Source organism: Papio anubis, chromosome 15 (assembly GCF_008728515.1).
Source record: "Papio anubis isolate 15944 chromosome 15, Panubis1.0, whole genome shotgun sequence".
Taxonomy (NCBI): Eukaryota; Metazoa; Chordata; class Mammalia; order Primates; family Cercopithecidae; genus Papio; species Papio anubis.
In genome coordinates this window covers 26,972,164-26,999,235 of record NC_044990.1, presented here as the reverse complement: position 1 = coordinate 26,999,235, position 27,072 = coordinate 26,972,164, and positions in this window count along the sequence as shown.

Here is a 27,072-nt window from a genome sequence, read left to right as displayed (position 1 = left end):
GATGGGTACAAATAAGCCCAGACACGAAGACTACGATAAATACCTAACTTTTCAATGCCTAGACACAGACTATCAATAAGCATCAAGACCATCCAGGAAAACATAACTTCACCAAATAAACTAAATAAGGCACCAGGGACCAATCCTGGAGAAAGAGAGATATGTGACCTTTCAGACAGAGAATTCAAAATAGTTGTTTTGAGGAAATTCAAAGAAATTCAAGATAATGTAGAGAAAGAATTCAGAATTCTATTAGATAAATTTAACAAAAAATTTGAAATAATTAAAAAGAATCAAGCAGAAATTCTGGAGTTGTAAAAATGCAACTGGCATACTGAAGAATGCATCAGAGTATTTTAATAGCAGAATTGATCAAGTGGAAGAAAAAAATTAGTTCACTTGAAGACAGAGGAGACAAAAAAAAAAAAAGAACAAAAAACAATGACACATGGCTACAGGATCTAGAAAATAGTCACAAAAAAGAAAGTCTGAGTTACTGGCCTTAAAGAGGAAGAAGAGAAACAGAGAGGAGTAGAAAGTTTATTCAAAAGGAGAATAACAGAGAACTTCCCAAACCTCTATTGATGATAGAAAGATATCAATAGCCAAGTACAAGAAAGTTATAGAACACCAAGCTGATTTAACCCAAATAAGTCTACCTTAAGGCATTTAATCAAATTCCCAAAGATCAGGTATAAAGAAAGGATCCTAAAATCAGCAAGAGAAAAGAAAGAAATTACATACAACACAGCTCCAATATGTGGGGCAGCAGACTTTATAGTGGAAATTTTACAGGCCAGGAGTGAGTGGCCTGACATATTTAAAGTGCTGAAGGAAAATAACTTTTACCCTAGAATAGTATATCCAGTGAAAATATCCTTCAGCCATGAAGGAGAAATAAAGACTTTCCCAGAGAAACAAAAGCTGAGGGATTTTATTATCAACACCAGACCTGTCCTACAAGAAATGCCAAAGGGAGTACTTCAATTGGAAAGAAAAAGACATTAGTGAGCAATAAGAAATCATCTGAAGGTACAAAACTCACTACTAATAGTAAGTAAACAGAAAAACAATATTATAACACTATAACTGTAGTGTTTAAACTCCTCGTATCTTAAGAAGAAAGACTAAATGATGAACGAATCAAAAACAATAACTTCAACAACTTTTCAAGACATAGACAATAAAATAATATATAAGTAGAAAAAAACAAAAAATTAAACAGTGGGGGGAGGGGGATGAAATTAAGGTATAGAATTTTTATTAGCTTTCTTTTTGCTTGCTTGTTTATACAAAAGTGTTAAGTTGTTATTAACTTAAAATAAGTTAATAATTTATAATGGGTTATAAGATAGTATTTGGAAGCCTCATAGTCACCTCAAATTAAAAAACATACAACAGATACACAAAAAAATAAAAAGCAAGAAATTAAATCATACCACCAGAGAAAATCAACTTAGCTTCCAGAAAGACAGGAGAGAAAGAAAGAAAAAGAATGCCACAAAACAACCAGAAAACAAATTTAAAAATGGCAGGAATACATTCTCACTTATTAATAATGACATTGAATGTAGATGGACTAAACTCTCCAATAAAAAGACATAGAGTATCTCAATGGTTTTAAAAAAAGACACAATGATCTGTTGCCTACAAGAGACATACTTCACCTATGAAGATACACATAGACTGAAAATAAAGGGATGGACAAAGCTATTCCATTCCAATGGAAACCAAAAGAGAGCAGGAGTAGCTATACTTTTATATCAAAGAAAATAGATTTCTAGACGAATACTATAAAAAGAGACAAACAAAGTCACTATACAATCACAAGGAGTTAATTCAGCAAGAGGATATAACAATTGCAAATATACATGCACCCAATCCTGGAACACCCAGACATATAAAGCAAATATTATTAGAGCTAAAGAGAGAGACCCCTATACAATAATAACTGGAGACTTCACAACCCCACTTTCAGCATTAGACAGAATTAGTCCATACAGAAAATCAAGAAAGAAATGTGAGACTTAATCTGCACTATAGACCAAATGGACCTAATAGATGTTTACAGAACATTTATCCAACAGCTGCATAATACACATTATTTTCCTCAGCACATGGATCATTCTCAAAGATAGACCATATGTTGGGTCACAAAACAAGTCTTAAAACATTCAAAAAATTGAAACAATATCAAGCATCTTCTCTAATAACAATGGAATAAAAGTAGAAATAAGTAACAAGAGGAATTTTGGAAACTATACCAACACATAGAAATTAAACAGTATGCTCCTGAATGACCAGTAGGTCAATGAAGAAACTAATAACGAAATTGAAAAAATTCTTGAAACAAATGATATGGAAACACAATATTCCAAAATCTAGAGGATACAACAAAGGAAAGACTAAGAGGGAAGTTTACAGCTGTAAATGCTTACATCAAGAAAAGGAAAAACTTCAAATAAACAATCTAATGATGCATCTTAAAGAACCAGAAAATCAAGAGCAAACCAAACCCAAAATTAGTAGAGGAAAAAAATAATAAAGATCAGAGCAGAAATAAATGAATTTGAATAAATGAAACTTAAAATTAGTAGAAGAAAAAAAATAAAGATCAGAGCAGAAATAAATAAATGAATAAATATTGAAAATAAATAAACAATACAAAAGATAAATCAAATAAAAGCATTTTTTAAAAAAAAAGACTGACAAAACTTTAGCCACACTAACTAAAGAAAAACGAAAGAAGACCCTACAAAATAAAATCAGAGAGGAGAAGGAGACATAACAACTGATATTGCAGAAATTCAAAGGATCATTAGTGGCTACTATGAGCAACTATATGCCAATAAATTGGAAAATCTAGAAGAAATTTATAAATTCCTAGACACACACAACCTACCAAGATTGAAAAATGAAGAAATCCAAAACCTGAACAGACTGATAGTAAGTAATGAGATCAAGGCCATAATAAAAAGTCTTCTAGTTAAGAAAAGCCCAGGACCCAGTGGTGTTGCCACTGGATTCTACCAAACATTTAAAGAAGAATGAATACCAATCCTACTCAAATTGTTCTAAAAAACAAAGGAGAGGGGAATACTTCCAAACTCGTTCTACAATACCAGTATTACTCTGATACCAAAATGCAACAAAGTCAAATTTTAAAAAAGAAAACTACAGGCCAATATCACTGATGAATATTGAGGCAAAAACTTTCAACAAAATACTAGCAAACCAAATTCAACACCACAATAAAATAAAGAACATTCATCATGACCAAGTGGGCTTTATCTCAGAGATGCAAGGATGGTTCAACACATACAAATCAATCAGTGTGATACATCATATCAACAGAATGAAGGACAAAAACAATATGATTATTTCAATTGATGCTGAAAAAGTATTTGACACAATTCAACATCCTGACATGATTTAAAAAAAAAACCCTCAAAAAACTGGACATAGAAAGAACATACCTCAACATAATAAAAGCTATATTTGACAGACCCAAAGCTAGTATCATATTGCATGGGGAAAAATGGAAACCCTTTCCTCTAAAATTGGGAACATGACAAGAATGTCCACTGTCACCAATGTTATTCAACATAGTACTGGAAGTCCTAGCTAGAGCAACCAGACAGAAAAAATAAAGGGCATCCGGCCAGGCACAGTGGCTCATGCCTGTAATCCCAGCACTTTGGGGGGTCGAGTCAGGCAGATCACCTGAGGTCAGTAGTTTGAAGCCAGCCCAGCCAACATGGTGAAACCTCGTCTCTACTTAAAATACAAAAATTAGCTGGCTGTGTTGTCAGGTGCTTGTAATGTCAGCTACTTGGGAGGCTGAGGCAGGAGAATTGCTTGAACCTAGGAGATGGAGGCTCCAGTGAGTCGATACCACACCACTGCACTCCAGCCTGGGTGACAGAGTGAAACTCTATCTCAAAAAAAAAAAAAAAAAAAAAAAAAGTAGAAATAAAGGGCATCCAAATTAGAAGGGAAGAAGTCAAATGATCCTTGTTTTAAGATGACATAATCTTATATTTGGAAAAACCTAAAGACTCCACCAAACAACCATGAAAACCGATAAGCAAATTCAGTAAATTTGCAAGACACAAAATGAATATACAAAAATCAGTAGCATTTCTATCTATCAAGAGCAAACAATCTGAAAAAGAACCAAGAAAGTAATCCCATTTACAGTAGCCACAAATAAAGTAAAATACCTAGCAATTAACTTAAAGAAGTAAAAAATCTCTACATTGAAAACTATAAAACATTGATGCGAGAAATCGAAGAGGACACACAAAAAAATGGAAAAATATTCCATGTTCATGGATTGGAAGAATTCATATTGTTAAAATGTCCATACTACCCAAAGCAATCTATAGATTTCATACAATTTCTATCAAAATACCAATAACATTCTTCACAGAAATAGAAAAAACAATCCTAAAATTTATATGGAACCACAAAAGACCTAGAATAGGCAAAGCTATCCTACACAAAAATAATGAAACTGGAGGAATCACATTACCTGACTTTAAATTATACTACAGAGCTACAGTAATCAAAACAGTATGGTACTGGCACAAAAATAGACACACTGACCAGAGGAACAGAATAGAGAACCCAGAAATAAATCCATACATCTACAGTGAACTCATTTTTGACAAAGTTGCCAAAAACATACATTGGGGAAAAGACAGTCTCTTCAATAAATGATGCTGGAAAAACCAGATATCCATATGAAGAAGAATGAAACTAGACCCCATCTCTCACTATATACAAAAATCAAATCAAAACAGACTAAAGACTTAAATCAAAGACCTCAAACTATGACAACCAAAGAAAAAACTGAACAAATGGGATCATATCAAGTGAAAAAGCTTCCACACAGCAAAGAAAACAATCAATAAAGTGAAGAGACAATCCACAGAATAGGAGGAAATATTTGCAAACTACCCATCTGACAAGGGATTAATAGCCAGAATGTATAAGGAACTCAAACGACTCTATAGGAAAAATCTAATAATTTGACTTAAAATAGACAAAAGATCTGAATAGACATTTCTCAAAAAAAAAAAGACTTACATATTGCAAACAGGTGTATGAAAAGGTGCTCAATATCACTGATCATCAAAGAAATGCAAATCAAAACTACAATGAGATATCTCACTCCAGTTAAAATGGCTTTTATTCAAAAGTCAGGCAATAACAAATGCTGGAGAGGATGTGGAGAAATGGGAACCCTCGTGCACTGTTGGGAATGTAAATTAGTTCAACCACTATGAAGATATGAAGAACAGTTTGGAGATTTCTTGAAAAACTAAAAATAGAGCTACCTTACCATCCAGCAATCTCACTCCTAGGTATATACCCAAAAGAAAGGAAATCAGTATATCAAAGAGATATCTGCACTTTTTTTTTTTTTTTTTTTGAGACAGAGTTTCACTCTTGTTGCCCAGGCTGGAGTACAATGGCGCGGTCTTGGCTCACTGTAACCTGTGCCTCCTAGGTTCAAGCGATTCTCCTGCCCCAGCCTCCTGAGTAGCTGGGCTTACAGGTGCCCACCACCATACCAGGCTAATTTTTGTATTTTTAATAGGGATAGGGTTTCACCATGTTGGTCAGGCTGGTATCGAACTCCCGACCTCAATTGATCCGCCCACCTCGGCCTCCCAAAGTGCTGGGATTACAGGTGTGAGCCACCATGCCCAGCCTAGATATCTGCACTTCTATGTTTGCTGCAGCATTGTTTACAATAGCTAAAATTTGGAAGCAACCTAACTGTCCATAACAGATGAACAGATGAAGAAAATATGGTATATATACACAATGGAGTACTATTCAGCCACTATAAAGAATGAGATCTTGTCATCTGCACAACATGGTTGGAACTGGAGGTTGGAATTTCATTATGTTAAGTGAAATAAGCCAGGCACAGCAAGACAAACTTCACATGTTCTCACTTTTTGTGGGAGGTAAAAAGTAAAGCAATGGAACTTATGGCAATATAGAGTAGAAAAATGGTTACCAGAGGCTGGGAAGAGTAGTTGGAGTTGGAGGGTTGGGGAGTGTGGGGGAGAAGTGAGGAAAGTTAATGGGTAGAAAAAATAGAAAGAATGAATAAAACCTAGTATTTGCTAGCACAATAGGATGACTATAGTAAAAAAAAATTAATTCTACATTTTAAAATAACTAAGAGTATAATTGGCTTTTATACCTTGGCAATCATAAATTGGCATTTATCAAGGATAAATGCTTGAGGTAATGGATACCTATTTACCCTGATGTGATTATTATGCATTGCATGCTTGTATCATAATATCTTATGTAACCCATATATATACCTGTTATATACCCACAAAAATTAAAAATAAAAATTTTTAAGAAAGAAATGAAATACTGATGCTGTATAACATGAATGAACCTTGAAGACATTATGCTAAGTGGAAAAAGGCTATCACAAAGGATCACATATTGGATAATTCCATTTATATGAAATGTCCAGAATAGTCAAATCTGCAAAGTAAAAACATAGATTAGTGGTTACCTAGGACAAGGGGAGAATAGGAGGATTACAGAGGGGGGATCATGCCTAAGGGATGTGAAGTTACTTTTTAGGATAATAAAAATGTTCTAAAATTGATTGCGGTGATGGTCATTAAATTGTAGTCTTTAAATGAATGAATTGTGTGATATGTGATTATATCTCAAATATATTTAAAACCATTTTTTGATAAATAAAGGTAAATATTTAGAGACTTTTCTAAACAGCAATTATTCATGAAAAAAATCATATAGGTTAATTATCCCCTTCCCCCATCATTCTCCCACCCCAGAAGAAACGAACTAGCACTTGTTGAGCACCTCGTTGGTGCCAGGCAATTCTGGTTCCAACTCTGCCAAGGTCATACAAGCAATAAAAGGGGAGACCAGGTCCCCTTGAGGAAGGACTCTGCTACATTGCCAAAAATGTACACTGTTTATCTTTCTCCCAGTTGTCCCCAAAGGGACCTGCAGCCTTTTATCAGAGGAACTGGGCACTGGGGAAAAGGAAACAATCAGATGTTTTCAAGGATGACTGGACACTGGCTTTGAACTGATACTAACTTCAGGAGACCCAAAATATTACTGTGGTCTGCCAGTCACAGTAGGAGATTATGGCTGTTCGGTGAGGGGATGGTTAATTTTATGTGCTAGCTTCACTGGGCTGCAGGGTGCCCAGATAAACATTATTTCTGCATGTGTCTATGAGATTGTCCCTGGATGAGACTAGCATTGGAATCGGTTAACTCAATATAGATGGCCCTCTCCAATGCAGGTGGGCATTATCCAATCTGTTGAGGGACTGAATAAAGCAAAATGTGGAGGAAGGAGGAATTTACCCCTTTTTTTCTGCCTCATTGGAACATCTCATCTCATCTTCTGTCCTTGAACTGGGATTTACACCATCGGTACCTCTGATTCTCAGGTACCCCTTCAAACGTGGACTGAATAATAACACCAGCTTTCCTGGGTCTCCAGCTTATAGAGGACAGATTGTGGGACTTCTCAGCCTCCATTATTGTGTGAGCCAATTCCTCATAATAAATTCCTCGTTCCTCTCTCTCTCTCTCTCTCTCTGTCTCTGTCTCTCTCTCACTCTGTTTCTCTCTCTCTCAGTCTTTTTCTCTGCAAATCCCTGACTAATATGGGTGATCAATGGAGTTTAACTACGTCCACCTCATAGTAGACCCGGTGGGTCCCGGAATCCACCCTGTGGTTATTTCCCCATTTCTAGAATGCATAATTGGAATAGACTTACTCAGCAGCCTGCAGAATCCCCACATTGGTGGAATTCTAGACTGAAATTCAAGTCTGTTCTTTCCACCATGCTGAATGTCTTGAGGGCAAAAGACTAAAGTACTAACATGCGTGCCAGCAGCCCTGGAATTTATTCCTACTTTCTACATAATGAATTTATGGCTGGGGATCTGGTTTCTCAGAGGCGATTAGAAGCAGCAAATTAGGAGACACAAATTAGACAGAGACATACTAATGTCAGCAGTGAGAGATAAACACTGACAACCCACAGTGAGGCAGAACCCACAGGAAGTAGGCAGGAACTCAGGGAGCAAAGCAGCCTGCCGAGGATGGGCAGAGATGCTACCTACCTCTACTGCCCTCAAGGGCACACCTCAGAGCAGAGTGGCCCTTCTCAAACTTGAGCACGCATGAGAAGCACCTGGAGGGCTTGTTAAAGCGCAGATTGCAGGGCTCCACCCCCAGAGTTTCAGCTGCAGCAGGTCTGGGGTGAAGTCTGCACTTACATTTCTGAGAATTTGCATTTCTAACAAGTCCCCAGGTTGAGGGGTTGCTGATGCTGCTGGTCTAGGGGCCACACTTTGAGAACCCCTGGCATATATTGGTGTTCCCAATAATGATCCTGAATCTTTAAAACAGGATTCGATTATTCTGGGTTCCTATGTACGATGAATTTAAAGTAACTGGGGGCAAAATTAGTAAGAATAAGCTTTTTGGCATTTAAAGAGTTAAGGTTGGAAAACTGGAAAAATTTATTCAAAAAGACCCAGCCCCTACATCACCAGAGGAGGCAGAAGGCCTTCCGTGATCACCTAATCTAGTGGCCTCCTACACTATCACTCCCCCATCCTCCTGCCCACTTTATATCATTTTATAGCACATACTGCAACCAGATATTATATGGTTGCAAAATCTGGAACTTGGCCCTTAATACGGTCTTAATAAATAATTATTGAATGAATAAATGAGTAAACCAAATAAAACATTTATTTTACTATAATGCTTTGAGGAGGCCAGAGTACAGGAAGGGGGCTGATTGCTGGGAGGTTACTCTTCAAGCAAAAGGATCCTCCCCATTCTACATGTCCTTTAAGAAAATGGAATTTAAGGGGAGCAGTAAATGAGAGAAAAGAAAATGCTGTTTTTGAAGAGGCTGTTCTCCTTCTCCATCTAGATGCTAAGAATGCAATTTCAGGCCGGACATAGTGCCTCATACCTCTAATCCCAACACTTTAGGAGGCTGAGGTGGGAGAATCACTTGAGGACAGGAGTTTGAGACCAGCCATGGCAACATATTCAGATACTCTGAAGGCTGAGGTGGGAGGACTGCTTGAGCCTGGGAGTTGAAGATTACGGTGAGCTATGATTGTACCACTGCACTCCAGCCTAGGTGGCACAGCAACCCCCTGTCTCAAAAAAAAAAAAAAAAAAAAAAGCAATTCCAGCCTCAAGAAAAGGGCAGAAAGGCCCACAGAGCTCAGCACTCATACAAATTCCAGGTGATTTCTGCCCAGGGACCTCCAGCTGAGCTCATGATGCTCCTTGGAAAAGTGCTGCCTGGGCTGGAAAGACTGGCTCAGCTTCTCTACGTTTATCTGCCATTCCATGAGCTCAGTGTTGCTGGCAAAGGGGGCAGTGCTCTGTGGCAAATCCCCTGTACCGTGACTCGCCTGTGCTGCTGGAAAAGATTAAGGTTTCTGCTGGTGAAAAAATACAGACAGAGCAAAACTACACATCATCCTTCCTCCTCTCCCCTTCTCTGCCAAACTATGTATTGTTTTCCCTCTTAGTCACTCTTCCAAGAGGCCCACCACATACCTTCCCGACACAGAAATATTAAACCAGGAAGCCAGGAGTTCAGCTGGGCTCGTTTCTTGATTACAGATGATGTCATTAAGTAGCACATCCAGGACTGAAATTCGACTCCATCCCACAACAGAGTTTTCTAGCACCCCCATCCCCCATCTGCAGACTGTGAGCTCCTATGGGGAGACAGCTGCTGCGTTCTCATGAACATGGTGTCTGGCACCTTGACAGGTCTCAAGAAACAGTTGAGGAATGAATTTGTCAATGGCTCACTCTTGTCTATTCCTACAAGTGCTTTGCAAGAGGTAGTGTGATTGTTGATGACATCTCTGTTGAGGTTAGAAAGAGAAAAGGACGCAATAGAGAAGTTATAGAAGGATATGTAGGTGTAGTGTGTCTCAGAAAAATTAACTTCTTGATGTCAGCACTTTCCAGGTTCTAGTCTAGTTGTTCTGTCTAGAAACCCGGTATTTACAGTGCATTCATAGTTGAGTGTTGAAAACTGCTTCAAGCTAACTAAACCCACAAAAGACCAGAATGCAATTAATTCATTCACAATATGCCAAAGGGACTGAGTATCTGAACTGGCTAATTCAACCATTCTCACCCTAAGGAAAAAAAAACTTGGGAAGCCACCTCCTTCAATGTGAGTCCGTAGAGGGCCCTTATTATGTCACTCCAACCCCTAGCACAGTGAATAATCACATGAAAAGTTATTTTTTCGTAGAAGATAGGCTCCATGAGGGCAGACATTGACTGTCTTGTTCACTGCTATATCCCAAGCTCCTAAAAGAGGGCCTGTCACAGGTTGAGGCAGGAGAATGGTGTGAACCCGGGAGACGGAGCTTGCAGTGAGCCGAGATGGTGCCACTGCACTCCAGCCTGGGCGACAGAGCGAGATTCAAAAAAAAAAAAAAAAAAAAAAAAAAAGAATGCCTGCCACATAGTTAGTAGGTTCTCAATAGTGTTTGCTGGATGAATGAATGCTTGAAGAGTCCTTTAATCAGCGCAAAGTTAGGACAAATACATTTTGTTTTATTGCCCTGTTGCTGTTGAAAAGCTTATGTGAAGTGATACAATCACCTCTCTTAAGAGAATGCAGCTGCCAAGCAGATGTTAAGGCCATGCCCCCCACTCCTGACTGGCATCTTCTTCATTGGGTGGTATTGAAAACACTGACATTTTGCTCTTTGACCTCCCTTTCACTCTGGAGATCTGCCGTCTGGTTGGCACACTCTTTCTTGAGACAAAGTGCCAGCCAGTTGTAACTTTCTCAGCTGTACTTACCTTCTGATCACTCCTCCTCGTGACTACACCTTGGCATCCTGGTCACCCTGCTTGAAAGAGGTGAGCTGAAGACTTCCCAGCTGCACATCTGTACTTCCTGGAGGGAGTCCTATTCTGCACATGTTGACTCATCCATTCTTCCTTCACAAAGGGCAACTGAGTGTCCTGGTAGCCTAACCATAGTCTGTAGCAAGCGTAGGGGTGAAAGGGTAATGCCTGTCCTCACACTCATTGCAACGTCCCCAGCTAACACCCCTATAAAGAAGGACAGATTCACAAGAGAAAAGTATAACAAATTTATTTAACTAAGTTTTATGTAATACGGGAGCTTTCAGAAATGAAGACCCAAAGACCCAGAGAAAGCTTTTTTTTAATGCTTAGGTTTGATGAAGAATGTACAGCCAGGTAGAAATGTGATTCGACAGAAAGGGCATGTCCTAATGGTAATAAGCTGAAATGGGAACCCAGTAAGGCTTGTTTGTTTAGCTTCTTCTTGGCCTGTTGTGTAGCATTTCTTTCTCCAGGATAAGGCAGGATCACCTGTCAAATGAGGGTTTTAAGGGGAGAAGAAGGGTCAGGCAGTGACATTTTTAGGTTTACAGTTTGCTTTGGGAAAGAGGGGTTCTAGTTTCTATGACCTGCCATGGGAAAGAAATGAAAGAAAGAGAAAGGAGAGTGGGAGAAGGTCGGAAAGAACATCTTGCTTCTGAGGTCCTTCCAATCTCCCTCAGGGCAAAGTATTCAGCATACCAAAGTGCTATACTTGAGGTTCTCATGTTCTGATTCCAACACAAACATTCAGAGGGAGTTGTGGGAAGAGCAGGCAACTGGAAGTACAAATGAAACGGGGGAGTTCCCTGACCTCTCTTGCAGGACATGTAATGGGCGTGGCTCATCCATTTGGCCATCTTGCTCTCAAACCCCTTATGGGAGGGGGAGCATGCAGACAGGCAGGTGTAGGAGCTGCGGCAAGTGCTTTTGGGCTCCAGCCCCACGATTGCGTCTAGGGATGGGTGCCTGTGACTCTCGAAGCCCAAGTGGGCATGTGTTACAGTGCGCTTTTTCAGCCTTGTTGTCCATAGATGGCTTAAGTGTTAAACATCTCAGTGGACCCTCTGCCTTTTTGCAAGGGCGGAGGGCCAGCAGGACAGTTTTCTGTATCCAAGCTCTTGTCCAGCGTCCAGGAAAAATCAGGTCACACACAGACTTAAAGGACGGTAAACGTGGGAGTTTTACTGAGTGGTGGAGGTGGCTCTCAGTGAGATGGATGGGGCTGGAAAGGGGATGGAATGGGAAGATGATCTTCACCTGGAGTTTGACCATGCAGTGGCCCATCTCCTCTCCTACTGTCCCCAGCCGAGCTCCTCTCAACATTAAGAAGCTCCTTCTCTTCTCTCCTTCTCTGCCCTTCTGTTTGTCTGCTTGTGGAGCCTGGGGTTTAGGGTTTATAAGGGTACAGGATAGGTGGGTGTGGTGAGCCAAAAGGCAACTTTTGGGTGCAAAAACAGGAATACCTGTTCCCATTTAGGACTGTGGGTTTCCAGGATTGAGGGTGGGGCTTTTGCCGGGGAACCACCCTCTTCTACCTAGTATTTCCCTGTTTGCTGTCTGCATCGTTTATCCTTGCACTCCATCTCCAAATACGGGGCCCTCCTGAGCCACTAGCTCTCAGGTCTACCCATTCACTGCAAATTCTGATTAACATGTGCAAAATGCCTTCGAGTTTATTAACACTGTACACGCTTTCCCTATTGCAATTTCCCTGTCATAATAAATTGGCTCTAACTGGGTAGTGGGCAAGAACTCATGGGGTGGTTACAAATACAAATTTAATAAAAAATTGGGATATAACTCTATTAGTAGCTGGCGGAGGGAGGAGAAATAAGATGGAGAACGTTAAGACAGCTAAATCTTCATCTGCCGTAATAGAACAACGATAGCTACTGTCTGGAACTGACAAGCTGGGAAATAGCAGTATGTGTATATTCCTTAGAAATATGGAGTTAAATACTAGAAAAAAAATAGAAAGGGTTTAGAAGGTTAAAAGTGGTTGCCTTTAAGGAGCAGAAATAAGGAGGCAGAAAGACAGAAATGTGAAGCAAGAAACCACCCTTATTTGTAGAGGGGAGGAGAAAATAATTTTTTCTCTACCTTTCCTAAGTTTTTTGTTAGGACAGACCCCTGTACCGAAAGAGAAATTAACAAAAGAAAAAAACCCAAGTTTATTAATATGTATATTTCATGTATACATGGGAGATACTCAGGGAATGAGTAATTCTTGAGAGCAGATCTCAAATAGGTGGCTTTGACTTCAAGCTTAAAAACCATCCTTTGCTAAAACTGAGAGGGAAGGGAAGGCCAGTTATGGGAAGACAGACAGGAAAGCACCTGAAACCAGGGTGAGGTTTGCGATGCAGATTTAAATCCATGCCTTTTTCATTGATAAGAGTTTCTAGTGATTTCTAGTCATTCTTCTCTTCCTCTTGCAGACAGAAAGACACCCTTATGTATGGAGATCTCCTTTATAGACATAAACTTTCCTCACAAAAGGGTAACTTCTACTTTTGTTTTCAGAGATTCTCCTCTGCTACAGTTTCTCAAAATAATCCTCATGCTAAAGAGGCATATTTGGGGGTGGCATGTTTTTGGTCTCCTGAAGTCATATTTGGGGGTGACATGTCCTGAATCCCATCTTTTGCTACTATTTGACATATATATGGCAAATATATATATATATGCTGGAAAGGCATCCTGATCCAGACCCCAATAGAGGGTTCTTGGATCTTGAGCAAGAAAGAATTCAGGGCAAGTCCATACAGTAAAGTGAAAGCAAGTGTATTAAGAAAGTAAAGAAGCCGGGCGCGGTGGCTCACGCCTGTAATCCCAGCACTTTGGGAGGCCGAGGCGGGCGGATCACAAGGTCAGGAGATCGAGACCACGGTGAAACCTCGTCTCTACTAAAAATACAAAAAATTAGCTGAGCGCGGTTGTGGGCGCCTGTAGTCCCAGCTACTCGGGAGGCTGAGGCAGGAGAATGGCGGGAACCCGGGAGGTGGAGCTTGCAGTGAGCTGAGATCCGGCCACTGCACTCCAGCCTGGGCGACAGAACGAAACTCCGCCAACAAAAAAAAAAAAAAAAAAAAAAAAAAAGAAAGTAAAGAAATAAGGAAAGGTTACTCCAGAGGCAGAGCAGGCCTGATGGCTGCTGGTTGCCCATTTTTATGGTTATTTCTTGATTACATGCTAAACAAGGGGTGGATTATTCATGCCCCCCCTTTTTAGACTATATAGGATAACCTCCTGATGTTGCCATGGCATTTGTAAACTGTCATGGTGCTGGTGGGAGTGTAGCAGTGAGGATGACCAGGGTCACTTTCATGACCATCTTGGTTTTGGTGGGTTTTGGCCGGCTTCTTTACTGCAATCAGTTTTGTTTTGTTTTTTTTTTTGTATACTTTATGTTCTAGGGAACATGTGCACAATGTGCAGGTTTGTTACATATGTATACATGTGCCATGTTGGTGTGCTGCACCCATTAACTCGTCATTTACATTAGATATATCTCCTAATGCTATCCCTCCTCCCTCCCCCGACCCCACAATAGGCCCCGGTGTGTGATGTTCCCCTTCCTGTGTCCAAGTGATCTCGCTGTTCAATTCCCACCTATGAGTGAGAACAAGTGATGTTTGGTTTTCTGTTCTTGCGATAGTTTGCTGAGAATGATGGTTTCCAGCTGCAACCATGTCCCTACAAAGGACAGGAGCTCATCCTTTTTTGTGGCTTACTGCAACCAGTTTTGTCAGCAAAGTCTTTATGACCTCCTGTCTCATCTGTGACTTAGAATGCCTAACCTCCTGGGAATTCAGCCCAGTAGGTCTCAGTCTTATTTTACCCACTCCTATTCAAGATGGAGTTACTCTGGTTCGAATGCTTCTAACACACACAGAAATGTATAGACACACATACGTGTGTATTTGTGCTTATATATATGTATATATGTTTGTATACACATATATCCATACCTTTTCTTGATAAAAGTTAAAAATGAACAAAGAAGGCCAGGGTATGCAATGCATGATAAGGACATTTTCATAAAAAATAGCTAGTGTCAACAAGCAACCACTTTAGATTTAAGATGCAACCTTCAGCTCTCTGAAAAATGCTCTGACATGGTCCTCTTCACTCCCACACTGAAGTCAGTATGGCTTACTATACTCGCTACACAGATCTCCTTTCAGGCTCTACCTGTTCCATTACCCGAGCAAACAGAAGCAAGCAGCAGCCCAGGCTGCCAACTCACTTTCTGAGGTGAGTTCCAGAACCTACAGGGTGGCATTATCACATTCTTGGGCTGACAGCACTTTTGCTGCCTCCGTGGCTCCCTCTTCATTAAAAAAAAAAAAAAAAAAAAAAAACTAAAAGTTGTATTTGAAACAACTGTATTGGTATAAAAATTGACATGATATAGTTTAGATTCATTATTAGGTATTCATTAATATTATATTTTTTCTTCTGATTTTGAAAGTCATTAAAACACTTTCATGGGTCCCTAAAAGTCTCATGGGCTCTAGGCACAGTGCCTGCTCCACCTAACGGGGAAATTGGCCCTGAGAACCTGAGGCAGGAAGAAGGGACAGATCAGCGAAGCACTCTGCCACCCTCTGCAGGTCCTGGTAGAAAAGCATCAAAAGCAAAGAAATAATAAAACCCTCCTAGGGTAAAGTCATCCGTACATCAGCTGGTATTTGTTAGGGAGTTGTCAGGTGCAACTTGCAAAAACATCTTGTCAAATGTCCACAGCTTTCCTGTGAGGTGGCTTTCACGTCCACAGACATCCAGTGGCCCCAGAGGTTAGGTTTCATGTCTCAGTTCACCCACACCATTCATGGCAGCCCAGGAATGTGTAACCACTCAGCCTGGCTCTTCCCTGCCTGTCAAGGAGGTGAGGCCGTAGGGTGTGGGGTGGGTGGGACATCTGCTCCCTGTCACCCTCCGAGTCCTCCCTTTCACACCCACGCTCTGCCTTGCACGGAAAATAAACATCAGTGACTAATAAATTTGAAGTCAAAATCTAATGTACTTTTTTTTAACTCGCAGCCGTGTGAAGAGACCACCAAACAGGCTTTGTGTGAGCAATAAGGCTGTTTATTTCACCTGGGTGCAGGTGGGCTGAGTCTGAAAAAGAGAGTCAGCGAAGGGGAGATAGGAGTGAGGCCGTTTTATAGGATTTGGGTAGGTAAAGGAAAATTACAGTCAAAGGGGGTTGTTCTCTGGCGGGCAGGAGTGGGGGTCACAAGGTGCTCAGTGGGGGAGCTTTTTGAGCCAGGATGAACCAGGAGAAGGAATTTCACAAGGTAATGTCATCAGTTAAGGCAAGGACCGGCCATTTTCACTTCTTTTGTGGTGGAATGTCATCAGTTAAGGCAGGAACAGGCCATTTCCACTTCTTTTGTGGTTCTTCAGTTACTTCAGGCCATCTGGGCATATACGTGCAGGTCACAGGGGATGCGATGGCTTATCTTGGGCTCAGAGGCCTGACACTTTTACAATTCCATAAATACGCTTTCCTTTGCCTCTACGAAGATCAGAGTTTTTGTGACATTTTCCCCCTTCTATTTTAGTTCTTTCAGGCTGTGCATTCTGTTTAGTTCATTACAAAAATATCATAAACTGGGTTGTTTATAAACAACAGAAGTTTATTTCTCACGGTTCTGGAGCTGGGAAGTCTAAGGTCAAGGTGCCAGCTGATTCAGTGTCTGCTGAGAGCCTGTTTCCTGGTTCAGAGACGGACGTTTTCTCACTGTGTCCTCACATGGAGGAAGTGGGGAGGGAGCTCTCCGGAGCCTCTTTTATAAGGGTGCTAATCCCATCCTTGAGGACTCCTCCCTCATCACCTCCCAAGGGCCCTACCTCCAAATACCATCACCTTGGGGGTTAGGATTTAAACATATGAATTTAGGGGGGACACATTTAGTCCACTGCACGTTCAAATCTGAAAGATTCCTTAGTGGCAACTCTATGTGTCTGTCCCATTAGTGTTGTGCTGCTGACCTGGGTGGCAAAGGCTGAGCCTCCGCTCCAGCTGGTCCATTTTGCAAATGCTGTACTGTGAGTATTGCATTTGCACAGCCAGGGTCCCCCTTCCCCTGAAAATTCAAACGAGGCCACAGACAGCTGGCAATTTCAACTCCATCTCATTTTCCTCAGCTCTTCCTCATTTCTGTGCCTGAGAGGGACTGAATGGGTGGGGGATGGTGACAATTTGCATTTATATAGAATCCCAGCTTTAAGTTAATTAATCAAAACACTAAGCTACCCTGACAAATCCTTCAGGGAAAGCAGAAAGCTAAACCCTGCTGCACCTTGTTTGAAATAATGATTCAGGCTGCGGCAAAATCTCACAACAGGCCCCCTGAAGCTCGCAACCTACCACCTGTGGACAATCTTTCTACAGGAGGATTTCATTCACTTATCCCAACAAGATGATTTTCCTTTCCACTTTTCGTATCTCCACTCACCTCTGTACCCACTCCCCAGGCAAAAACACTCTGTGATTAAAGAGAGAAAACAGGCTTAAGAGGAAGAGGAATGTTTCCTGAAGTAAATAAGAAAAGTAAAACAATCCATGAAGGGCTGGGTTGCATGCCTGCCCTCAGGTGGGTTGAGGCAGAGTGCCAGGCCCTAGGCAGTGGATACACACCAAGCAGCCATGACACCAGCAATCACACCCTTTGGGTTCCTCACACAAGACACAAGACTGTGGGAGGCTGTGAGGAAACCACCAACCAGCATTAACATTAAAAGAGAATTTTAAAATTCCAACCTGACTCTAGTATAACATCACATAACAGATAAAGAGGGAAATCAAAATATTTTGCTCCAAAATGTTTCTTTGCCATATTTTGAAATGGTCCTGCATAGCCATCTTTTATGGGGGAAAATTTGTGTCCATAAAGAATCTCTGTGAACATAGATTCTTTCCCCTTTTAGGCCCTCCCGATCCTGAAAAGATTAACTCAGAGTCTAGCACCTTTTAAAGGCCTAATAAGAAACATTTGCCAAATATTGTCTCTAAGAAGTCTCAACTATGAGACTTCACCTATATAACAAGAACCTTGGTCTCCACAATCTCTTATCTTAACCCGGACACTCCTTTCTATTGATTTCAGGTCTTTAGATAATAACTCTGTTAACCAATTGCCAGTCAGAAAATCTTTGAATCCACCTATGACCTGTAAACCCTCCCCATTTCAAGTTGTCCTGCCTTTCCAGACCAAACCAATGCATACCTCATATGTATCGATTAATGTCTTATGTTTCCCTAAAAGGTATAACACCAAGCTATAGCCTGACCACCTTGGGCACATGTTTTCAAAACCTGTGAGACTGTGCCTCAGGCTATGGTTGCTCATTTTTTGTCTCAGAGTAAACCTCTTTAAATATTTTACAGAGTCTGACTCTTTTCACTGACACTCCCAAACAAAATTTTCCAAGGGACTTTCCTTCAGGTTGTGTCTTAGGCAGTTTGAGGGCCACCAGCCCTGAGGAGCTGCCCAAGGAGATATGGTGACCTCTCAGCTAGGTGGCCAGGACAAAACCATCAGACTCACAGACATGTCACCTAAACAGGTGTGCACACACACTCATAGGTAAAGGCAAACATAGAAGCAACATTCACCAAAATGAGGCAACAGAGAGGCCAAAACAGGTGTCACAGGCCAGGCACTGAGGGGACATGACACTCAGGCTGAAGAGAAAGGTCATTTGCCCCTAAGCAAAATTCAGCTGCCCAAAGCAACATCCCACTGAGGTACTCTCTGAATTCCAGGGTCAAGTCAAGCAGCCACTAAAGTCTGATTTTGCTTCTTCTCTCTTTACTCATTCCTCAGCAGCCCCTCATCCCCCACAGACTCAGAATCACCACACACACTGGCCACCTCACCAGCTGAGGGCAAGAGATGAGGCCAAGAACGTCTACAGTGGCGATATGGTTTGGCTGTGGTCCCCAGTCAAATCGCATCTTGAATTGTAATCCCTATAATCCCCACGTGTCAAGGGAGGGCCCAGTGGGAGGTGATTGGATTATGGGGACAGTTTTCCCTATGCTGTTCTCATGATAGTGAGTTCTTACGAGATCTGATGGTTTTATAAGGGGCTCTTCCCCCTTTGCTTCCTTCCACGCTCACTCTCTCCTGCGGCCATGTGAGAAGGTCCAAGCTTGCTTACCCTTTGCCTTCTGCCATGATTGTAAGTTTCCTGAGGCCTCCCTGGCCATGCAGAACTGTGAGTCAATTAAACCTCTTTCCTTTATAAATTACCCAGTCTCGAGTAGTATATTTACAGCAGTCTAAGAACAGGCTAATACAAGTAGGGTGGGGTGTGGGCGTGTCTTAGCTCAGGCTGCTGTGATAAAAATACCATAGCCTGGGTGGATTAAACAACAAACATTTCTTTCTCAGTTCCGGAACTGAAAGTCCAGGATCAGGGTGTCAACATGGCCAGGTTCTTGGTAAGGGTATTCTTTCTGCCTTCTTGTGTCTTCACCTGGCAGAGAGAGGAAGAAAGCTCTCTCCTGTCTCTTCTTATAAGGGGACAAATCCCATCATTAGCTCTCCACCCTCAAGAACTAATTACCTCCCGGGTTTCAATATATGAATTTGCAGGGCAGGGAGTGGGACACAAACACGGAGTTCCTAACAGGACACTCTCCAGAGCTGGACCCAGAACACTGCAGGAAGCAGAAACCAACTGTAGAGAAATAATATGCACCATCCGTACTCTAAAGTATAATTTACCCACAATGGTCACCCCAGGAAGATTAAATGATATGCTAGTGGGAAAAAGCGCAGAAAAAATATCTGCACAGGGTTGACAAGAATGGCATGCTGGGTTCTGGACAGAAGTGTAGTTATAATTAATCATTAATCAGGCCGCACTTTGGCCCAATTCCTTGTTGCTAAATGTCACTAGATCCTTACTATTTGCATCCCCATTGTTCCTAGAGGTAGGATTTCTGATGTTAGGTCAGAAGACTATTTAAAAATTGATTTGCATCCACATTGTTACTATAAATAGGATCCCGGACATTAGAATCATTAGACTTTTATTTAAGGATTGCTTAAGATGTTTTTCAGACTCTAAATTCCAGCAACCAGTTTGAAAGCCCCCACAGAGAAATAGGATGAGCATGAGAGCACAACTGCTTCACCTCCCTGTCCCGTGACTACACCCTGCACTCTTCAACCAATCAACACTCTCCACCCTTTGACCCCCTCCAAATCCCTTAAAAACGCTAACCCCGAATTCCTCAGGGAGATTTTTTTTTTTTTGAGACGGAGTCTCGCGCTGTTGCCAGGCCGGAGTGCAGTGGTGCAATCTCGGCTCACTGCAACCTCTGACTGCTTGGTTCAAGCAATTCTCCTGCCTTAGCCTCCTGAGTAGCTGAGATTACCGGCACGCACCACCATGCCCAGCTGATTTTTGTATTTTTAGTAGAGACGGTGTTTCACCATGTTGGCCAGGATGGTCTCAATCTCCTGACCTCATGATCTGCCCACTTCAGCCTCCCAAAGTGCTGGGATTACAGGCGTGAGCCACTGCACCTGGCCCGGACATAAATTTGAATTTCCCTCCCATCTCCTCTTTCGGTGACCCTGTGATTAAACGTCTTTCTCAGCTGCAACCCAGTGTCTCAGTGTAATGACTTGCTGTGTGCATCGCGCAATGAGCCTATTAAAGTTACACGAGTTCAAAACTCATTGGGGAAGTGCCCCTCCATACTGACCCATCTACCCACTGGAGCTGACAAGAATAGAGGCGTGGGTGCCGGCAGACCAGACAGGGTGAAGGGGGGGTTATGTAGAGAGAACTGGAAAGGAGGGGGCTTTCCAACTAGAGGGGTGGAAGGAAAGCATCACAGGTGGTCTGGTGACACAAAGAGGCCAGGCTGCCTGGCTGGATGTGTTCTACAGAAGGTGGCCGGTGTAACAGAAGAGGCACCAGCAAAAAGTCAGGTTCTATGCCCCTGCCTCTCCTGACTGACACCACCCCTCAGCAAGTAAGAGCGGCTGAGGGACAGACTAGGGAGATGTGGCTCAGGCCTGACAATGGGTACTTCATATGTTGGAGTGGGTAGTTCAGACTTGATCCTGCCAGGAGCATCCTCTCTCTTGTGCCTAAGCAATGTAACCACCCAATGGGCTTATCTTGCCCACTGCCCAGATACAGCTGATTTATCAAAACAGGGGAATTGCAATAGAGAAACAGGAGTTAGCTAAATGAAAGATCAGAGTTTTATTATTACTCAAATCAGCCTCTCTGAAAATCCAGAGGCTATGGTTTTTTAACAATAGTTTGGTGGGCAGGGGGGCTAGGGAAGGGGTGCTGCTGATTTGTTGGGGATGCAATCATAGGGTCATGGAAAATAGTCCTCATGCACTGAGTCAGCTTCTGGGTAAGGGCCATGGGTCCGGGTGGAGTCCTCTGGTTGTCAGAAATGCAAAAATCTGAAAAGACATCTCAAAAGGCCAATTTTAGGTTCTACAATAGTGATGTTACTTACAGGAGTAATGGAGGAAATTACAAATCTTGTAACCTCCAGATCAATGGCTGGTAATAATTTAACTATGCCTGCATCCTAGCAGAATTCAGGCCCCTCTAATAATCCTAACCTTTCTAACCTGTGGCCTTTCATTAGTTTTACAAAAGTAGTTTAGTTCTGGGAAGGGCTATTATCATCCTTGCCTTAAGGTTAAACCAGAAACTAAATTTCTCCAAAAGCTAGCTTGGTCCATGCTCCAGAAAGACCAAGGTTAATTTGAAGGTTAAAGGCAAGATGGAATTTGTTAGATCAGGTCTCTTTGACTGTCATAATTTTCTCACTGCTATAATTTTTGCAAAAGTGGTTTCAACAATCCAGGGTGATTTGTATAACAGCTATCCTGTTTTTTAAATTAAATTAATTTAATTTAATTTAATTAATTAAATAAATTTAATTTAATTTAATTTTTGAGGTTGAGTTTCACTCTTATTGCCCAGGCTGGAGTGCAATGGCATGATCTTGGCTCACTGCAACCTCCGCCTCTCAGGTTCAAGTGATTCTCCTGCCTCAGCCTCCTGTGTAGCTGGGATTACAGGTGTAATCCCACCACACCCAGTCTTTTTTTCTTTTTTTAAGACAAAGTCTTGTTCTGTCACTCAGGGCGAGTGCAGTGGCACAATCATGGCTCACTGCAGCCTCAGCCTTCCTTCTGGGCTCAAGCAATCCTCCCACCTTAGCCTCCTGAGTAGCTGGGACTACAGGCACGTATCACCATGCCTGGCTAATTTTTCACTTTTTAGTTTTTTAGGGATGGGGTGGTCTCACTCGCTATATTGTCCAGGCTGGTCTTGAATTTCTGGACTCAAAAGATCCTCCCACCTCAGCCTCTCAAAGTGCTGGGATTACAGACGGGAGCCACTGTGTCTGGCCTACAGATTAGCCTGTCCTTAAGTGTTTCTCAAATGTTCCTCCTGCCTAGCCTGCTTCCAGGACTTCCGGGTGTCTCTGCTTCTTCCATCCTTTATGTTAGTGCTCAAAATATCTACCAATTTTCACTTCCTAGTTGGTTTCCTGTGATTGTTTCTATATCTTGTGGCCAAGTTATTAGCACCTCATTTCATTTAAAAAGTCAAAACATGCTCACCTGCTTCACCCCAAATATGCTAATCTCTGATGGTACACATGGTCCCCTGTGATTAGACCTTCCTGTTGTGTCTCCCCTGCAGCTAATCAGGAAAGCATCCACCTTTGACAATCACTCATCCTGGTGGCTCTGTTTCCTCTGTATCATTCATTCCCTGTTGCTTCCCTGAGCATAGCATCAGCTCGTGTTAGACCAGATAACCCGGAGCCCATTAGCAGGCTCCAACACAGACCGCTGTAGACAGAGGCTGGACGCTGGCCCAACTCCAAGGAGGGACCGCAGCCTTTCTGTGGTTGCAAGCATTTGGGAGGAGCACTTGGTTGTGGCAGCAGTCAAGACGGGAGCCTCCAGAAGTGAACACTGAAGCCTTCCCTTGTTGCTGCTGTGCTCCCCTTCACGCCCTCAGATGACTAGGTTAATGTTCAAAAGAAAAATCAGGGGTTTCCTCCAAAAGTTTAACCCAAAATTTAAGTATCATCTTTAATTCATAAAAGCACTATTTAGTAACTGAAAGAGTAGGTATAAGGTGATCGTTCTATTACTAGATTCAGAACTCGTGGGATTCCCTAACCCATATAACCAACGGATTTAAGAACTGCTGGTCTTCCTGCATGTTCCATGGTTGAAATAAAGGGATTTTTGCTTTCTTATTTAAGAAAGTGAGACAAGTGGTGACAGAGATGGAAATAAAAAGGTAAAAGCTGAAAGGCAATAGTTATAAGCATCCAAAAAAAAAAAAAAAGAGAGAGAGAAAATAAACAAACCTTAGCCATTAAGGAAAAGTGTACCTTGTATGTGTAACTGATAAATTCACTTTTGGTAGAGAAAGAGTGCGTGTTCTTTTTAGATGAGTAAGGTAGTTCAAGGTTGTGTAGCAGTATTTCCTGAGATGAGGGATAAACAGATGAAACAAACGTTTCAGTAAGGTATGAAAATTAGGACATTTGAATCCATGTATAGAGTTGCCAGGTGAAACACAGGACACCCAGTCATATTTCAATTTCGGGTAAATAATTAATAATTTTTAAACCCAAGTATGTTCCAAGTCTTACATATTAAAGATTATTCATTATTTATAGGAAATTCAAATTTAACTGAGCATCTTATATTTGTATTTGCTAAGTCTCATAACCCTAATAATGCAGAAAAAAAAAATGGAAAAGAAAAACTCTCATGGAGTTTGGCATGAGAATGGCATTTAGAATACAAGAGAAAGGTCACTGAGAGGTTATCCACTGAACACCACAAAGGGTTTTTTTAATAGAGGATGTTGAAAAAAACATGCGGTAAAGAGCCAGCTTCTTGGCTCTATGAAAGGCTGGCTTTGTTTCTTAGCAGGATGGAGGCTGCCCTCGCTAACCCCAATTTACAGCCAGATTGGAAGACTCTCTCAGAGTAGAACTGGTCTCCATGAGGACATGCTGGCTGCCAAATACCCAGAGGCTTTTCCAAGTGCCAGGTGTGCAGAGCCCAGAGAAGGTGCTCCATGGAAAACGGCAGGTTGAATGAGAGGCAGTGGAGGAATTCTCTAAACTTTAGCATCTAAAGAATGGGCAACTATTTCATAAAATGAATTAACAATCCAAAGTGTTCCTATCTGGACTCTGGCCCATGTTCAGTTTTTAAGTATAAAAATGAACAGATTGGCCAGGTGCAGTGGCTCACGCCTGTAATCCCAGCACTTTGGGAGGCCAAGGTGGGTGGATCACTTGAGGCCAGGAGTTTGAGACCAGCCTGGCCATCATGGTGAAACTCCATCTCTACTAAAAATTACAAAAATTAGCTGGGCATGGTGGCACGTACCTGTAATCCCACCTACTTGGGAGGCTGAGGCATGAGAATTGCTGGAACCCGGGAGACAGAGGTTTGCAGTGAGCCAAGATTGCATCACTGCATTCCAGCCTGAATGATGGAGAGAGACTTGGTCTCAAAAAAAAAAAAATTATCCTGTGTGGTGGCAAGCGCCTATAATCCCAACGTCTCAGGACGCTGAGTTGGGAGAGTTGCTTGTGCCAAGGAGGTAGAGGCTACAGTGAACTGAGACTGCACCACTGCACTCCAGCCTGGGCAACAGAGCAAGCCTCTATCTCTGGAAAAAAAGAAAAGGAACAGATCTTCAACCAAAGTCACTCAGCTGTTTAACAGCAGCACTAGGAACAAGAAGCTTTCAGGCAAGAAATCATCATGTTGGGCCATCTACCTTAGCGCGTATTTCCATTCAAGAACTTGCCTTCCCACTTGATAGCCAAGACTTTCATCTTTACAGTACAGAATGAAACCACACTTTTCCAGAGGCATAATTCTTTATGCATTGAGTAATAAAGCAATTTACACCGTTCCTGTTTTCTCAGTTCTTTGGTCCAGTTCAGTTGGTTTGCTTTGGAAAACCCTCACACTGCAGAATCCTTCCAACTACCCTCCTATTTATTTGCGTATTTATGGTTATCCAAATGAACTTGGTCCCTGTCAATTTAGATATGCCTTAGGTAGAACTTTTTTTCATCTCTTGTCCTGTTAGGTTGATGGAAAAGTAATTGCAGTTTTTTTCCCCATTAAAAGTAACGGCAAGAACCGCAATTACTTTTGCACCAAAATACTTCTCGTTTATCCTGTCCCCATTAAGTGATGGTTCATAATCCATTATTTAAATCTAAGCTGCACGTTTAGTCGGGAGTCATATACTTTGGAGGTTAGGATAAAGTTTAATTTCTGTTTATTTTATTATGCATCTGTGTCTTTGATAACATTTGGAAAGATTCCCAAAGACCTGTGGGCACTTGGCATGTTTTTAAAGCTGTGGGAACCAACAAATGAATCTGGATCTCGAGCACAGTCTCTCCTATGAAAGGGAAAACAATCCATGAACTCAGGCTGGGCTTCCTGTTTTCCCTTGAATGCCCAGTACACAAACGTCGAGACTGAACTCGGGTCTACTGACCTTGAAGCACCAGGCAGCACCTTCGAAATGCTATCTGAAGGTACGCCATTGTGGTATTGTGAAATGCATGTTTGGGCTTCCTACCCATTTCCTGACATACAACTCCAAAAATTCTTGGAATCTTCAGTGATATGTGTCTTTCTGTGTGCCAATGAGCTGACTGGTGGCCGGCAGCCCCTAGATAGTATCTTCAGGATGGGGGCTGGTCACCAGAAAGACCAAGGCAGGACTAGAAGATGGGGACTTTCAGCCCCAACCTCACCTCCAGGGAGAAAAGAGGGGCCGAAGTTTAAGTTGATCACTAATAGCCACTGGTTTTACCCATCATGCCCACATATTAAAGCCTCTATAAAAACTCAAAAGGACAGTGGTATGAGAGCTTCCAGATAGCTAAACTCATGGAGGTTCCTGAAGGGTGGTGCTCCTGGGGAGCTCATGGAAGCTTCACACTTCTTCTCCCATACCTTGCCCTATGCGTCTCTTCATCTGTATCCTTTGTAATGTCCTTTATCATAAACCAGTAAACATGTTTCTCTGAGCTGCTCTAGCAAACTGACTGAAGCCAAGGAAAGGGTTGTGAGAACCCCAATTTGTAGCCAGTAGGTCAGAAACACTGGCAAAATAACCTGGAGCTTGCAATTGGCATCAGAAGTTAGAGGTGGAGGCAATCTTGGGGACTGAGCCCTCAGCCTGTGGGATCTGACGTTATCTCCAGATAGATAGGTTGGAGTCAAACTGGGCCAGAGGATACCCAGCTGGTGTCCCCTCCAGAACTGATTGATTGCTTGCTTGTCGGTGGGGAGACATCCCACACATGTGGTCACAGGAGTCTTCTGTGTTGATTGTTGTGGTATGAGAGCAGAGGACAAACAGTTTGAGTTTTTCCACACTCAGTCATCATCCATGACAAATTCCCTGATCACAATCACAATTCCTTCACCTTCACGGATGCCTTTTGCTGGAGCTCCAGAAGAAGCTACCAGGTTTTAGACCCCAACCTATTGTTCTTTAGACATGTGGTGAGAAGTGCCTGCTTTGATCTGAGGAAACAGAATAGCAATTTCTGAGTACCTGCCCTATACCAGATATTGAGCTAGACAGCTGGGAAGTATAGAGATGGAATTGACTCTCTCTCTTCAAAGGGCCTTAAGACATATAGTTAAAGAATTATAACACAAGGCAAACCACAAGACATGCCCTTAAAAAGTACAGAATGTTGGCTAGGTGTGGTGGCTCTCAGCTGTAATCCCAGCACTTTGGGAGGCTAAGGTGAGTGGATCGCTTGAGGTCAGGAGTTCAGGTCGAGCCTAGCCAACATGGTGAAACCCTGTCTCTACTAAAAATACAAAAAATTAGCTGAGGTGGTGGCACGAGCCTGTAATGCCAGTTACTTGGGAGGCTGAGACAGGAGAATCGCTTGAACCCAGGAGGCAGAGGTTGCAATGAGCTGAGATTATGCCACTGCACTCCAGCTTGGGCAACAGAAGGAGACTTGGTAAGTACAGAATGTTAGAGGAGTGAAGAGGAAGGAGTAATCAGGAAATAGTATTA